The sequence below is a fragment of the Cynocephalus volans genome, chromosome 6 (assembly GCF_027409185.1).
Source record: "Cynocephalus volans isolate mCynVol1 chromosome 6, mCynVol1.pri, whole genome shotgun sequence".
Taxonomy (NCBI): domain Eukaryota; kingdom Metazoa; phylum Chordata; class Mammalia; order Dermoptera; family Cynocephalidae; genus Cynocephalus; species Cynocephalus volans.
Window position 1 is genome coordinate 148,391,998 of NC_084465.1, and position 18,345 is coordinate 148,410,342.

The window sequence follows — 18,345 nt, forward strand, 5'->3', positions numbered from 1 at the left end:
AAAATCAACTCAAAATGGATTAAGGATTTAAATATACACTCTGAAACAATAAAACTTCTTAAAGAAAACATAGGAGAAACACTTCAGGAAATAGGACTGGGCACAGACTTCATGAATACGACCCCAAAAGCACGGGCAACCAAAGGAAAAATAAACAAATGGGATTATATCAAACTAAAAAGCTTCTGCACAGCAAAAGAAACAATTAACAGAGTTAAAAGACAACCAACAGAGTGGGAGAAAATATTTGCAAAATATACATCTGACAAAGGATTAATATCCAGAATATATAAGGAACTCAAACAACTTTACAAGAAGAAAACAAGCAACCCGATTAAAAAATGGGCAAAAGAGCTAAGTAGGCATTTCTCTAAGGAAGATATCCAAATGGCCAACAGACATATGAAAAAATGCTCAACATCACTCAGCATCCGGGAAATGCAAATCAAAACCACATTGAGATACCATCTAACCCCAGTTAGGATGGCTAAAATCCAAAAGACTATGAACGATAAATGCTGGCGAGGCTGCGGAGAAAAAGGAACTCTCATACATTGTTGGTGGGACTGCAAAATGGTGCAGCCTCTATGGAAAATGGTATGGAGGTTCCTTAAACAATTGCAAATAGATCTACCATACGACCCAGCCATCCCACTGCTGGGAATATACCCAGAGGAATGGAAATCATCAAGTCGAAGGTATACCTGTTCCCCAATGTTCATCGCAGCACTCTTTACAATAGCCAAGAGTTGGAACCAGCCCAAATGCCCATCATCAGATGAGTGGATACGGAAAATGTGGTACATCTACACAATGGAATACTACTCAGCTATAAAAACGAATGAAATACTGCCATTTGCAACAACATGGATGGACCTTGAGAGAATTATATTAAGTGAAACAAGTCAGGCACAGAAAGAGAAATACCACATGTTCTCACTTATTGGAGGGAGCTAAAAATTAATATATAAATTCACACACACACATACACACACACACACACACAAACCGGGGGGGGGGGGAAGAAGATATAACAACCACAATTATTTGAAGTTGATACAACAAGCAAACAGAAAGGACATTGTTGGGGGGGAGGGGGGGAGGGAGAAGGGAGGGAGGTTTTGGTGATGGGGAGCAATAATCAGCTACAATGTATATCGACAAAATAAAATTAAAAAAAAAAAAAAAGAAATTCAAAAAAAAAAAAAAAAAAGAAAGAACTTTCTTCTGACTACTGATCTCCGGCTATGAAATGGGATGCTACGTACTGAACTTCATCACTACAAAAGTTGAAGCAGAATCTGGCTGAAGTTTTTTAAATTTCAGCCATAAGAAAAACACAGTATACCTTAGGAAAGTGACAGGAAAGTTCTCAGAAAGGTTGTATAACCTCAGACATCATATAACTGAAAAAGCCACATTTCTTTTGCTGTATGAAGGAAATGAAAATGGTCATGACACATAGAATGAAAAAAGGAACTGCCTAGACGAACTAGTAATTCTGAAGTATTCAGTACTACTCTTTGCCTTTTATATACTCAGGTATTGTTTGATCAAAAAAATTATATACCATGATCAAGTGGGATTTATTCCAGGATGCAAGGATGGTTCAACATATGCAAGTCAATGAGATACACTGCGTCAACAAAGTCAAGGACAAAAACCATACAATTATCTCAATAGATGCAGAAAGAGCATTCAACAAAATTCAACATCCTTCATGACAAAGACTCTCAGCAAATTAAGTTTAGAAGGAAAATATCTCAACACAATAAAAGCCATTTATTACAAACCAATCACTAATATCATCCTGGAAAAAAAGCTTTCAGCTTTTCCTTAAGATCAGGAACAAGACAAAGATGCCCACTCTCACCACTCCTATTTAACATAGTATTGGAAGTGCTAGCCAGAGCAATCAGGCAAGGGAAAGAAATACAGATTGGAAAGGATGAAGTCAAATTGTCCCTGTTTGCACAAGACATGATTTTATATAGAGAAAAACCTAAAGACTCTACCAAAACACTTTTAGAGCTGATTAACAATCTGAGTAATGTTTCAGGATACAAAATCAACATCCCCAAATCAGTAGCATTTTTATACTCTAATAACTAGAAGAAAAAGAAATCAAGAAACAAGACTATTTACAATAGTTCTCAAAATAAACAAACAAAAAAACCTAGGAATCAATTTAACCAAGGAGGTGAAAGATCTCTACAATGAGAACTACAAAATACTACTGAAAGAAATTAAAGAGAACACAAAAAGGTGGAAAAACATACCATGCTCTTAGATGGGAAGAATTAACATCATGAAAATGTCCATTCTACCCAAAGCAATCTAAGGATGCAATGCAATAACCATCAAAATACCAATGACATTCTTCACAGAAATTGAAAAAGAAATCCTAACATTCATATGGAACAAGAAAAAGGCCCCAAATAGTCAAAGAAATCCTGAGCAAAAAAAAAATAAAGCTGGAGGCATAACACTACCTGACTTCAAATTATATTAGGAAGCTATTGTAACCCAAACAGCATGGTACTAGCATAAAAACAGACACTTGGGCCAATGGAACAGAATAGAAAACCCAGGAATGAACCCAGGAACTTACAGCCAACTGATCTTTGACAAAGGCAACAAGAACATACACTGGGGAAAAGACTGTCTCTTAAATAAATGGTGCTGGGAAAACTGGACATCCATATGCAGAAGAAGGACCTGTACCTCTCACCAATACCAAAATCAACTTAAGATGGATTAAAGACTTAAATATAAGACCCCAAACCATAAAATTACTAAAGGAAAACATAGAGGAAACACTCCAGGAAGTAGGACTAGGCAAAGACTATGAATAAGACCCCAAAAGCACAAGCAACTAAAGAAAAAATAAACAAATGGGATTACATCAAATTAAAAAGCTTCTGCACAGCAAAGGAAACAATCAACATAGTGAAAAGACAACCAACAGACAGAGAAAATATATGCAAACTATATATCTGATAAGGGATTAATATCCAGAATATATAAAGAACTCAAAAAACTATACAGTAAAAAACCAAATAATCCAATTAAGAAATGGGCAAAGGAGCTGAACAGACATTTTTCAAAGGAAGACATAGAAATGGCCAACGGGTACATGAAAAAATGTTCAACATCACTAGTCAGCAGAGAAATGCAAATCAAAACCACATTGAGATATCATCTCACTGCAGTTAGACTGGCCAGTATTAAAAAGACTGAGAAAAACAAATGCTGATGAGGATGTGGGGAAAGGGGAACTCTTCTACACTGCTAATGGGACCACAGTTTAGCACAGACATTATGGAAAACAGTATGGAGGTTCCTCAAACAACTACAGATTGAACTACCATATGATCCAGCAATCCCACTACTGGGTATATATCCAAAGGAATGGCAATCATCATGTTGAAGGGATACCTGCACTCCCACATGCATCGCAGCTCTATTTACAATAGTCAAAATATGGTACCGACTTAAATGTCCATTGACGGATGACTGGATAAGGAAAATGTGGTATGTATATAAAATGGAGTACTACTCAGCATAAAAAAGAATGAAATTCTGCCATTTGCAGCAACATGGATGAGTCTGGAGAAAATTATGTTAAATGAAATAAACCAGATAAAGAGAGGGAGGGAGGGAGGGAGGGAGGAAGGAAGGAAGGAAGGAAGGAGAGAGAGAGAAGGAAGGAAGGAAGGAAGGAAGGAAGGAAGGAAGGAAGAGAGAGAGAGAGAGAGAGAGAGAAAGAAAGAAAGAAAGAAAGAAAGAAAGAAAGAAAGAAAGAAAGAAAGAAAGAAAGAAAGAAAGAAAGAAAGAAAGAAAGAAAGAAACCACCACAACAATTCTCTCAAGAGAATTGGATACTATGGGGAGGGTACGGGGGTGGTTTGAGGAGTGATGGGTTGGGTAAAGGGCATAAAGAAATATTATGATTTGTACTAATGAATATGCTAATAATAAAAAAAATAAAAATTAAAAAAATTTTAATGCACTTGACAACTTTTCTGACCTGTTTTAAACAATTTTATGTGCCCATTATATTTCACTATTTTGTTTAACTTTTCAAGTAAACTTTATTAAAGTATAATTTACATACAACAAAATGCACCCCATTTTAAGTGTATACTTAGATGAATTTTGACAAATGTATACTCCTGTGTAGTAATCACTGAATTAATTATGTATTTTTGTTTTTCTCCCTATATTTTATGATGCTTTGACATCTTGGGGGTTTTGCTAGCAAGGAAGAGACTACCCTTCCCAGGGCTAGCTAATTCCTAGAGATAGCAAAATGACTCTCCTGTGAGAGTGCCTTTCATGCACAAACCAAACTATCCAAAGCTCTTACCCCCAACCATCTCCTTTATCTAACTCTCTAATATTAAGCCAATATTCCCTTGCCTAAATCACCCCAGGGTGATTTTACCGTATAGCCCAGAGTCTACTGGAATTATATAAACTAGCCAACCCTAAACTGTTTACACTGCCTGCCTTTCCCAGGAAAGCCACAATAAAGGCTCTGGGCCATACCTTCCTCTAGCTCCTTCTGCCTTCTGACTGACCCCGAACTTCCCCATGTGGCACTGAGTGGCATGGTATGCCCCCTCCTCTTGGGAACTGTAAGTAATACACTTTTTTTCAAAGTCAGTTGTCTCCATGTCTGTCACCTTACCACACGTGATAAAAACAAATCCAAATACACTTTAAAACAATCACCCGAGTGAAAATATACCACTTCAAAAATTCCCTCATTACCTCAAAAAGTTCTCTGGTGCCCTTCTGTAATCAATTCCCATCCCTCACCCCTGGCCCCAGGCAATCACTGATGCTTCCTGTCACTACACGTAAATAAGTTTACACTACAGGTAAAATGATTTTTACTTGTTCTAGAATTTCATATCATTTCATATAAATCAAACAGTATATATTCCTTTCTGCATCAGTAGATCTCTCTGTTGCTGAATGGTATTCATTCCATCATATGAATATAACACAATTTGTTTATCCATTCACCCACTGATTGGCATTTGAGTTTTTGCCAAGTTTTGCTTATTATAAATAAAGTTGCTATAAGTATTTGTGTTCAAGTTCTTGTGTAGATAAATGTTTTCATATTTCTTGGGTAAAAACTTAGGATTGGAATTGCTGGGTGGTATATTAACTGTATGTTTAACTTTATAAACAATTGCCTGTTCTCCAAAGTAGAGACACCTATCTCATTGAAGTAAAAAAAACTACCTGTTCTAAGCAATGAAGCAATTCATATTTCTCAAAATCAAGAAGACTCAAATACCTTAAGGCTCAATGTTGTTAAAATAAATAGAAGCTTACATACATAAATCCCTACTAATAATAGTATTCATTATTTGCTCAGTTGTAATAAATGCTTATTCCCATCTCAATCTGTCCTATTTAAGAAATAAATAGAAATTCTCAAATTGATACTAAAGGATTACAGAAGCTAAAAATTAATCTACAGAATAAATTTTGATCCATTTAGTAAATTCTTAGTGTTCGAATTAATGTTTCCATTAATATAATGTGTTAATATTTGGCAATCTTCCTTCTCTAAATGGCTACATACTGCTAATGAGCTAGAAAAAAAAGTACCTCTTTAAATCTAAATATTTCTAAATGTCAGACGCTGACAGAGTAAAATACTTATACAGCCAATCTGGGGGGACTAGTTTAAGAGTCCTTCAAAGCATTTCCTATTGTATGTAGAGTTGGGAAAACATTGGTAGTCCTATTTTCCCTAATTTTTCAGACCTGTTGTTAAGGGGGTTTCTGTGGAAGCTCAGACTGGTCCCCAAACCCAAAACCCTAAAAAACTAGACTGACCTTTTCATGTTTCAGGATCATGTTCCAGCTCAATCTCAAGTATGCAATAAGCTAAAAAGTTGTGGAAGGATCAATGAACTGAGTCGGGAAATGTAAGTTTTTTTAACTGAAACCTCTTACTGTGTGACCTTGGACAAGTTATTTAGTCTTTTTTTCTGTTTCAGTTTTGGCAATTTAGGAAAGGAGAGATAATAATACTTAACTCATCTGGTTGAAGAAAAGATTATACTAGATACTATACATTGAAAATACTTTGTAAAAAAAAAAAACACTTCAGAAAACAGGGTTTCATATACGTTAATAAAGTTTTCCAGGATTCTTTCAAAAGAAAAGAAATGTTTACTATCTTTGGCGTTGTTTTTTTTAAAGAAATATACTGGAACATACTTAAAAGTACAAACAACATTATTTTCAATTCAAAGATGTAATCATTTACCCTTGTAAAGTGTATCACATATATATACTTTTGTTCCTTAACGTGTTGCATTTATGATTGGACTAGGTAGGTTAGTAATGTTTGTGAGGGCATTTTTCTACCTCAGTAAAAATCTATTCAGGAAAATATGTTCTAACCTAGACACTTATTTATTTTTCCTTCACAGGTTTTCTATAAATTTTCTTCCAACTCTTATGGCTCTAATTAAAACTGTAAATTTACATTTCTAGTTCCCAGGTTCCAGGGTGAAATTTTCTCTGCTTACTACACATCTCTACGTGGCTACCTCCAAACCAAATGCAGCCCCTGCCTCCAAATATGCTCATCCCCTGAAGTGTTTTTCAATGCCATTGACTCAGCTCTATCCCCACCATTACTGCCTTAGGTTAGGTCCTTGTTGCTTCTTGCCTTTATTACAAGAGCCTCTTATATTGTCTTCCTGCCTCTAGTTTTATATCTTTCTAATCTATTCTCTGATGCAGCTAGAATATTTTACCTTTCTCTTTTTAATTAAAACTTTTAAAAATCAAAGTTATGTTAAATATTTCTATCCAGCTTATTATTTCAAAAATGCAGTCATCGTGTCCTCTTCCTTAGAGACATTCACTTTTAATTCTTAGACCTGATTCTTCCCGTACAGTATTTATATCTCCATATTTGTCAATAGCATGCTTATAATCTTACTCTTGATTGTTCAGTTTTTGGCAGTATCTATTGATGTTTGGTGGGTCTTTCAATCTGGGAAGTTGGGCATTTGAGTTCCTGGAATATTTTCTTCAATTATTTTTCTGAGATTTCTTCATTTACTTTTCTCTGATCTTTTTTTTTTTCCCCTTGAATTCCTACTGTTCAGATGTTTACCCTCCATGGATGGTTACACATTTTTATATATTTTTTTCCTTTCGTATGTTTACTCTCTTTTCTTCTTTGCTCTGGAAAAATTCCTTATCTTTATCTTCCAGTGTTTCAATTGAGTTCAATCAGTGATTTTTAAAATTTGAAGGAATGTCTTATTAATTTTGCCATTACTATACTCTTCCATAATGAAAAGTGACAGATAATTGACTTAGTATAAATTTCCTTTGATTTAAAAATTATTTTATGTAAATATAAAAATGTCCTAGTCTCTTGAGTTTATCTAGTGTCAAGCTTAGGGACTTTTCAGATACATAAACATTGTTTTAGGTTTCATCACCTGCAGATAATAAGTCTTTGGAAACAATGATTTCCAATATTATCTATAAATGCAATACATTGACAATGCTTTCCTGTTAAAGACCTTGCTGCATTTTAATTAAGTCTAAAAAGACCTAAGATTTAGCAAGTTTTAACAAATAGGCATCCTTCCATTTCTTATTTGTTTAAATGTCTAAGATGTAAGAAAAATATTTGTTTCTTTCTACATCAAAGAGAATTTCCAGCCTGATTCCCAATGCTGACAGAATGAAGAAATCATTCAGGCCAGTGAGGTTACCATCACGATGAAGATAAAAGCATTTCAAAAAAGAATGGCATCATTTGGTAATAAATGACACTCAGCAGCAAAATAAATACCATAAAATACAGAGATTATCATTTATACCTCCATGATATAGATACATATTGTGAAACTGTTCAATGTTTTGTTCCCTTCAATCAGTCTGGGTGGCAGTGCTTCAATCAGTTTGGATTGAATTCATTACTTTCAAAATGATCACATTCCCATTATTTTTGCTCTTCTCTTATCTATATTCAGTGATGAAATAATCTTTAAAGTAAGCAAGTTTACAGAAAATTTATATAATTTTAAGATCATTTTGGATTCCTCACATTCCTTTTCTCTCTTGAATCTTACCTGCTGCCAAGTATCATGTGAGTTCTGGTTTCACTGCCACAGACCAATAGGTGTATTTTCAACAAGTCTCTTTCCATCTCTTTTCTCTCTTCCATTCTGACTCAAAATTCATTTCTCTCTCAGCTCTGTTGTCACCTTTGTCTTTTTCCTTTTCTACAGTTTCTGCATTAAATCAAAATCCCATCTATTAGCTTTACAATGACTATTTAATTTAACCCCCCCCCCAAAAAAACCCCCAGAAAAACAAAAAATACTTCTCTGCTCCATTTCCTGCTAACTTCACCCATCCATGCTTGTGAGTGTGTAAACTTCTGCTTAATAAATGATCTGGTGATGATCCTTCCTGTTTTAAAAGAATTTAAACTTTCATCTTTTCCCTGAAGCACTCTAATCAAACTTACCTTTTCAGCATCACCTACACTTTAAAAATTCTTTGCTCCCAGTGGCTTTTGTCTAACACTTAAGGTTATCATAAAATCATTATTTCCAATATGGGAGAAGCTAAATAAAAATTAGCAAGCATGAAAAAGGAGTGGAGGACAAAGTTATGAGGTTAGAAGAAAACATTCTGGAATTGCTTTTCTTTAATTTTACAAAAAATGTCTATTACTTTACATTATAATAATATAAAAACATTTTTGAAAAATTAACCCACAACTGAGGTAATATTTAGATAATTAATACATAATATTTAAAACACCTATCATGGCATTTTAGAATTAGAGAGACCCTGATGCTTTTTATATTTTCCACTAATAAAATATTACCTTATAACTGAATTGTAAAAAAGAAAAAACATCCACAATCCCAATACTGTAACATAAATACTATTAATATTTTGGTATATTGTCTCCTAATTTCTTTCCTATGCTTTTTTGGTTTGCTTATTTTGGTTTTTGTAATAAGTAATCATAGTGCATGTATTATTTTTATTCTGCTTTATATAGTAAGCATTTTCTTGCACTGAGTCTTCAAAAACTATTTTTTTTAACATGGTTTGTATTTTAGTTAAACAAATAGAAGCTCAGCACAAAAGAAAAAGTCCATACACTAAAAAAAAAAAAAAAAAAAAAAAAGGAATACTGTGAAAACTAAGCCTCCCTCTCCTTCTATTCCCCTAATCCCCTTCCTCAGAAGTGACTACTCTTCACACTTTTGTGGATATCATTTCAGAAATAGTTAATAGCTAATGTGTAGAAATATGCTCTATCCCCTTTTCCCCAAGTTGAAGCATATTATGCACATGTTGCTTTTTTTTCATGTAACGTATTTTTGAGAACTCTCCATATTAGCACTTATCAATCCTCTTCATTCTTTTTAAAGGCTGCATTTCACTGCATGGAACCACTGTTTATTAACCCACTGACTGACAACTGGATTGTTTTCAGCTTTTTGCTCTTAGAAAGCTGCAGTGTGCATCCTTATACATACACTTTTACTAACATGTGGAAGTCTATCTGGAAGACAAAATCACATTAAGAAATTTCTAGGTTGATTCAAAATTTTTATGGATATTGCTAAATTGTCATTCAAAGAAGTTGTACCAATTTAACGAACAATGTATGAAACTGCCTCAAAACCACTACTCACAAAAATCGCTACAGGGATTTTTCAATCAACTACCCAAAAGCTTTAAAAATTCTAACATGCCTACATATTTTTCTAAATTTTAGTTGAATATGCAAACGTTGTATTTTGTTTTAATATACAAATCCTGACAATAAAATGAAAACCAACACCACATCTCAAGGATTTAGGACAACTCTTTATGGGAAGTCCCACTGACAAACTGGAAAAGGGAGAGTCAGTTGTAAGAGAAAATGTTACTGCCCAACCCCAAAAGGAAGTGAGTATTAGTGCTCATGGACCATGACCCACTAATTGGTATCAGCACATTCTTGCTATGAAAATGACAAGACAAATTGATTTCTCGATTAAAAAAGACACACCAGATAAAATAATAGAGAGGAAAAAAATCCAACATATCTGAAAAAGTAGCCTTTTAGAATTTTTTTTTTTCCTTTTAAGACATTATAGAACATACAGGTGTAGTTTTAAAATAATTTTATAGTCTAAAAATCATGCTCCTTCGCCTAATATAAAATGATGTCTTAACTGAGATGGTACCAGCTGAGGATCAGGTGAACCCAATTAACCCAATTTTTAACTTGTCTGTACTAACTGGCTTATTTTAGACGTACACCACTCCTAAATCCTTTAGGGTACAACATGGAAAAACCATAAACAGGCTATAAAGGTCATGACATTAATTTCGCTGTCATTTTCATGCCTTAAGTAGGCATCAAAAACTAAAAAAATCTTGTCCTCTGGGAAGGAAGGCAAATATGAAACTAATTATAGTAGTTATTATCATAATACTATTAAATTAAACACTACGACCCTAGCTAAATTTATTTTGGTACCTCTTGTTAATGAATAAAACTACTCAAATAAAATTACTGCACCCTTACATAGAGCAAAATGGTTTACCAGAGGACTAGTAGAACAAAGTAAACACTCAAAAACCTGAATTTTCATTCACCTAAAGCTTAACTGGAAAGTTTAATGTAATAAAAAAAGCATATATAGACTCTTTGCAGAAAATGCTACATTTGGTACAAACCTTTATTTAAGAAGAAAAACTTCACATCGGAAGAATAACCATTACTATCTATTTAAATCTAAGAGAAAATACAGGGGGAAATTATCTCAGAAGTTCCTTTCTCCATAAGTTTTTAAGAACCAAACTGCTTTAGGTGTTTGGAGGATAAGATGGTCCACAGGCAACATAAAAGCATAGTGATTTCCTGTGCTAGTTCTGGTTCCTACCGCCTTACCAATACCTGGCCTGGGCACCAGATGGGAGAGGAAGCTGCCTGATCTGGCACAAGGGAAGTATTTGCTCTGTGTTCTCTTTTGCCCTGGAACCAAAATCACACCCACATAGTCTCTGGTAGGCTCACTTTAATCCTTACAGATGTTGGAGGACAGAGATGGGGGCTGAGGAGAGTGAATGATTTTGAGTGGGTGGGAAGGAAAATTAGACAAGGAGAAGGTCTATCAACATCTGTGCAGGACTAATGAGTAGGGGAAAGATGAATAAGTAGCAACCACAAAATAAAGAAAAAGGAAGTGGGAGGAAAAAAGGAACAACAGCAACATTGCTTTAAAAGGAGAGATAGCATGTGAAGAAAAGAATCACTTAAATTCCAGTTTCTTTAAATATCTCAGAAGATGTAGAAAACCTTTCAAGCACTTTCTTCCTGTACTCTACTTCAGTTAGAAAATGCTTATAGAACTTTCTGTGCATTGCTGATAGTCAATAACTAGTAACTGGTGTAAATAGTCCTGCTGCTGATCAACTGCAATAGTTGAGTAAAATTTAAGTTGGGATAAAGTTAAATACTTCAAGAGCAATTTTACTTCTCTAAATTTGACAGTTGACCATAGAATAAAAATTTCTAATTGTCTTCCTTTGTTTAGAGATCTTGATTATGAGGGATTATCACATAGGAAAGATGAGAAAAATAAGAATGAAGAAGGAAATAGAACGCCATTTTTTCTTGCAAGGATTTTTACAATGGTTTATTGAGGATAAACAGGAATTCCAACTAAAACAATAAGACTAGGAATGTTTTCCTGATCTTTTGTTTTCATACATTTGACCTTTTCCTCACAACCTATTTCTTTATAGATCCACATCTCAAAGTGCATTTTGTATTTTAAAATATGTAAATTTCACATTAGCTGATGAAGCAACATTTCAGTCTAGTGCATGATGGTACTGCCTTGCCCGTCAAAAGTTCACTTTCAAGAGGTAGCCATTTTTGTCCATGCAACAGTCGTTTTAGAATTATTTAAATATTTCATTACATTTTGTCCTTATTATTTAAAAAAGTTAGTGGAGATGAAAAGATTAAAAGTAAATGTGAGTGATATGACACCAAAAATACAGGTAACAAAAGTAAAAATAGATAAATTGGATATTGAAATTAAAAACTTTTGTGCATGAAAGGACACAATCAACAGAGTAAAAAGGCAACCTATGGAATGGAAAAAAAATACTTCCAAGTATTATGTAGTCATATATATGATGAGGGATTAATATCCAGAATATATGAAGAACTCCCATGACTCAACAACAAAAAACAACTCAATTTAAAATAGGCAAATAACTTGAATAGACATTTCTCCTATTAAGATGATATGGCCAACAAGCATATTAAAAGATATTCAGTATCAATAATCATAGGAAAATGCAAATCAAAACTACAATGAGATATCACCTCATACTCTTTAGGATGGCTATTATTAAAACAACAGAAAATAACAAGTTTTGGCAAAGATATAGAGAAATTGGAATCCTTGTCCATTGTTGGTAGAAATGTAAAATGGTGCAGCCACTATAGAAAGCAGTATGGTGGTTCCTCAAAAAATGAAAAATGACATTACTATATGATCATCCAGCAATTCTATCTGTGAATATATATCCAAAAGAATTGAGAGCAAGATCTCAAAGATATAGATGCACACCCCTGTTCATAGCTTATTACTGTGATTATTCACAATAGCCAACTGGTAAAGCAACCCAAGTGTTCCATCTACAGATGAATGGATAAACAAAATATGATATACACATAAAACCGAATGCTATTCAGCCTTATAAAGGAAGGAAATTCTGACACGTGCTACAACATGGATGAACCTTGAGGACATTATGCTAAGTGAAATAAGCCAGTCACAAAAAAGACAAATATTGTATGATTCCACTTATATGAGGTATGTAGAGCAGTCAAATTCACAGAAACATTATGTAAAATGGTGGTTTCCAGAGGCTGGGGCAGGAGGAAACAAGGAGCTGTTGTTTGATGTGTTTCAGTTTTATAAGATGAAAAAATTCAAGAGTATGGTTGCACAACAATGTGAATATACTTAGACTACTGAACTACACACTTAATAATGGTAAAGATGGTAAATTTTATGTTACTTGTTTTTTACCAGAATTTTTAAAAAGTAAATGTGATTATACTAGTGATAAGAAGCACAGGTTTTGTAAACAATGTAAATTCAGGCAAAAATGGCAATCATTCAGGATATTTTAAGTGGCAAATCTCTAACCTTTGTTGGAAGCTCGCTGGTCTTAAGCTAGGCATTATGTGGTCAACTGTGAAAGAAAATGATAAAATTAAAGAATATTTACAAAGTATATAATATTTATACTAGACATATGTATGTCAAAAAAAGAATGATATATTAGGGAATTGTATAATGTTTTATGGGTTTTCTGGTAATGGAATATCTTATATAGTACATGGCTATTTTTTTACTTTTACACATTGTATTTCTGTGTATTTTTTTAAGGAACATATTTTGTACAAAAGTAAATACTACTTATAAACAGGAAGTACTAGCCTAGGGCTCTTCAGGCTGTATGCTATCAACACAGCCACTCTGAAGACTGGATTTGGTTCATTTCTTGCTGTATCCTCCAAAGACGTATCACCCCATGTTCTCTGGTGAGTTTATCTGGTGAGCAGGAAGATTCCAGGTAATCTTTGTTCACAGGGCTACCTTAATATTAGCAGCTAACAAAAGGCCCAGTATGACAGAGAAAGTGCTTCAGTGAATAACTTAGCTCCAGGCTGGTTCTGGCAGAGGAGATTCCCCACATCCCTTCAATTTATCACCACCCTGGCACTGCTGCCCTCTGCCCTGTGCCCCCCCGTCCCCCCAGGCTCTGACACTATCAAATTGAGTTGAGGAAATAAAGTTAACCCAAGTGGTTTCAGTTTAAAATATGGCTTCATAGAGATTAGCTATAAACCCCGAAATTGGCTTTGAGATTAAAGCAGCAAGGCCATTTATTCTTGGGCTCCCAAAGACCTGGGTCTGTGCTCACAATGCTGATAGTGAGACAAGCAGATGTGGGTAAGGGCAGGTGAGAAGCAGTGCTCTGGGGCACACAGGGCCTTGTGGGTTTTTTTCTGGAACATTCAGTTACACTTTAAAGATCTAAAATGCTGAAAAAGATTCTTCACCTGCAGATTGTATCTTCTAACAATCACACGGCATGAAACCTGAAAGTGAAATACAACTAATGGGTAATATTTTCTCATTATGGTATACAATCTTAAACACCAGTATTAAAAATCAATTGGTTGCTGCTATAAATTCACTATGCATTTGGTTTCCTTATGAATGACTTGAGTGGGAGCATAATTTTAGTTTACCCTAGTAAAGACGTATACAAATAAAAGGATGATTTCAAAAGACAAGAAGCTGCTAAAAGTTGTAGTGTCTGGAAAGGAGAGAATTTGGGAGGGAAACTGAATTTCCACTGTACTCTTTTGTAAACCTTTTGAATGTCTTGTCTCATGTATGTACAACTTAAAACAACATTATCAACAATAAAAATAAGAAGAATGAAGTAGATCTAGAGAGACAGGAGGTTCTCAATAAACACTGGGAGGGAAAGGTGTCCATGAAATAATCTTAAGTGAAGCAAGTTGTGGAACAGTGAGTATGTTCTGATTTCATTTGTTTTCAAAAGAAAGGAAAAAAAAGTTGTATTCCCACAGAGAAACACCAAATTGTCAGAAGTGGTTACTTCTGGGGCTTGGGTTGGTGGCACTTTCCCTTTTCCTTTGTGTAATATATGTGTGTGCATATGTGTATGTGTACATACATATATACACATACATACATAATACTGTTTATATATAACTATATAATATATAACTACATAATGTATATAACTACATAATCATCTGGTTTTGTATTAAAAACAGTAAATAACTGTTCTAAAAGGGGGGAAACTTGAGTTAGAGCCTACTTTAAAAACACATTTCTGTTTAAGAAGGACAAATAGGTATTTTGATTTTCAAGTAGTAATTAACAAACTAAATGGTAGTCTTTTTTCACTTTTTGTATTTTCCTCATTCCAAGTTCATGATGACCATTATACTCAATAAACACTTTGCTGGCAAAATCAAATGCACAAGGTCTATCCATTTATCATCTAACATAGTAATTCAGTAGATTGTGCCTGTATTGATAACAGGGACATTATATATAATTTCTTAAAATTCTTGTTTCAATACTTTTTCTAAACTCAAAATAATTTAACTCAGTAATAGACTTTTAGTTAAGAATGAACTTTCAAAATTAGCAAAAAACTAAAAAAAAAAAAAAAAAAAAAAAAAAATCCAAAGTAATAATATTCTCTGCCTTCCCCAGATTTTAAAGTCTTGTTTTTCTATGTTCCCTCTGTACAATTTAATTCTCCTTTCCCAACACTGATTATACTTAGATTAATTTAATGTCTATCTTTCCCAACAAAATCAAAACACTATAAGGACAGGGACCAAATCTATCTTGTTCCCAATAACTCTAGGGCCTTGGAGAGAAGTCTTTCAAAAGCACTTGATGAATCTACTTTAAAAGATATAAACCTAAACAAAAGGAGTTACAAGATTTTATAGATATTCTAGGGCAAAAATTGGTCCTAAATAAAGATTATGTAACCAACCAAATAAAAAAGACCAACATTACAGTTAAAAATAGCAAAGGAGAGAAGAAAAGGTAACAGCCTAAAGGATCGGTATGACAAAATTAAAGCATATGTTCTCCAAACACAATTGTCAAAAGCTCCCAGAGTTTTGGCTACCTTTTAAAATATTAGGCTCTGAGTCAAAAGCCCTTTGGCTTTAAAAAAATAACCACAAGTAATTTCTAAAACAGAGTATATTATATACTCCTAACGTATGTTATCCCTGAAAAATTCATCTTATTAACAGATTGTTTCAGAATTCATTATATTTCAAGAATCTTTTAAAAAAAATTATAGGGTGGCAAATATCCTTTGACACACACATATACACAGTCTACACACACAGACTGACTCTCGTCTCGACAATTCTTGAGAGAAATCCAAATCTTAATAATCTTTAGTGAATACTTATAGTTTTTGGCATGTCTGTACTTATGTAATCTACTAGAGTTAAATTAAGTCGATTCATGAATTCATATGCCAATTTCAACAGAATTTTAACCAAGGTACAAAATTATACATTTTCTAAATTAAAACAAAAGTTTTCTGCCCACAAAAATAGCTAACTAAAGTCTTATAATTTCTTATGCAAGTGTACATATTTTGTAAAAGAAACATAGTGTAAAAAGGCATGAGTTCATTCATTTAACCAACGTAACTAATAACACCATAAAGCAGGCATTGAAAAACTTTTTCTGTAAAGTGCCAGTAGTAAATATTTTCAGTTTGGTGGGCCCTATGGTCTCTGTCACAACTACTCCACTCTACTGTTGCAGCATGAAGGCAGCAATAGACAATATAAATGATACTTATAATGTTCAAATAAAACTTTATTTATGGATACTGAAATGAAATTTTATATCATTTTCATGTGTCACAAAATATAATATTATCATTTTTTCAATAATTTAGAAATGTGAAAAACCATTCTTAGCTTGCAGGTCATACAAAACCAGGCCCAAGTTGGCCTGTGAGTCATAGTTTGCATTGCAAACCCAATTGTATGACCAATAATTAACTCTTTAGGAGTCATTTGAAAAATGTTTTAGGGTACAAATTAAAATTTATGTCAGTGTAGTGTTAAATTGCTGAAGTGGCTTTTAGAACTTAAAAAAAAAAAAACTATCGCTTATACATAACTGCAGAATAAAAACATGACTGAAGAACTTGACATTTTAGGACTTTGGCTGGCCACGGAAATAAGAAATTGCTAAAATTGAATTCATTTCAGATATTCCTCGTTGGAAGGTACTTACTTGCCAGAAACTTTTTTGAGTCTATTTTCATTACTTACATCAAAATGAGGAAACTTAAATGACAGATGATCTCTACAGCATTGGGGATCATCAGTAAGACCAAGCACATTATAAGACACTGAGGATGTAGACTAGGACAGAAGGGACTCCCAGAGCAAAACCCACTGGCAAATATAAAAAAGTTTGTCTAATTTTCTGAAATTTGTACTTTTCCAAAATATTTGCTACAGTAAATAACATAATTCTATATTACGTGTGACTGCCTTGGTAAGAAAGAGCTACTTGCCGCCAACAACAACAACAACAACAACAACAACAAAAGACCTGCTTCTCAGTTCCATTCTGTACTCCTTGCCCCTCACTTTCTGTGTCCCAGCCACACTAGCCTTCCTTGTTTCCTGAACATATTGTGGCTCTCTCAATAGAGTCTTTATACATGTTAGCTCCCCCTTCCCTGTAATGTTTCTTTTCTTCTCCCCTTTTGCCTTGATAACTTGGATTCATCCTTCGGATCTGAAGCTAAAATCACCTCCTTAGGAGAAGTGTCCCTGATTTTGTCTGGTTCAGATACTCCTGTTAACAGTATCAGTGCTCTCTGTATACTTCCTTCATAGTACCTACCACAACTGTAATTTTACTTGCATAATGCCTAGTATTCCTAACAGAAAAGCTCTAGAAGAATGGGGTTCACATCCCTTTGTGTTCACATGATACCCAAAGCATTTGGCACAGTTACAGCAAGAGGATTTCAGTTAATACTTATTTATTTATATTTGTGATATAATTCACATATAAAATTCACCCTTTTAAAGTGTTTTACCTAGGAATGGAACAGGTATATCCCATATTCAACGGATCTTTAAAATGTTCATGGAAAATGCATGTTATGAAAAAACTATGCATAAATTGCAAAAATTTTTGCACCAAAATAAACTTGTACTAACTTGTTATAACATGTCTGAACAGGATCTAGTCTGAGGCAATAAGAAGGAAGAGACATCAGTTTGAAAAGAACCCCTATCAGAGTAATATGAATTCTTCTAAACTTGAAGCAAGAATAAACATCAAATTGATAGTGAGGCATGAGCCAAAAAAGTCATCGATGAAATCACTGATTCTTTTTGAAAAGTTTATGGGGCACTGCCCCAAAGAAATCAGCCATTTACAAATGGATAACTTGTTTTAAGAAGGGATGAGATAATGCTGAAGATAAAGACCATAGTGGCAGATCATCAATATCAATTTGCAAGGAAAAAATCGTGATCATGCCCTAATTGAAGAGGACTGACAACAGCAGAAACAAGAGCCAATACTACAGACATCTCAGTTGGTTCAGCCTACACAATTCTGACTGGAAAATTAAAGTAGAGCAAACTTTCCACTGTATGGTCCAAAATTGTTGTGCCCT

General features: G+C 33.9%; 1 protein-coding gene across 13 annotated transcripts in view; it reads right to left on the reverse strand.

Moving 5' to 3' along the window:
• Window positions 1-18,345, reverse strand: part of ZNF438 (zinc finger protein 438) — a 186,929-nt gene that overhangs the window by 35,036 nt on the left and 133,548 nt on the right. For 11 of the 13 annotated variants that reach the window (XM_063100637.1, XM_063100631.1, XM_063100636.1 and 8 more), the window contains one exon: window positions 8,133-8,294. The exons of the other annotated variants lie outside the window; for them this stretch is intronic. The gene's annotated coding sequence lies outside the window, so the exon portion shown is untranslated. The remainder of the gene's footprint in view (window positions 1-8,132; window positions 8,295-18,345) is intronic. 13 annotated transcript variants of the gene reach the window in all.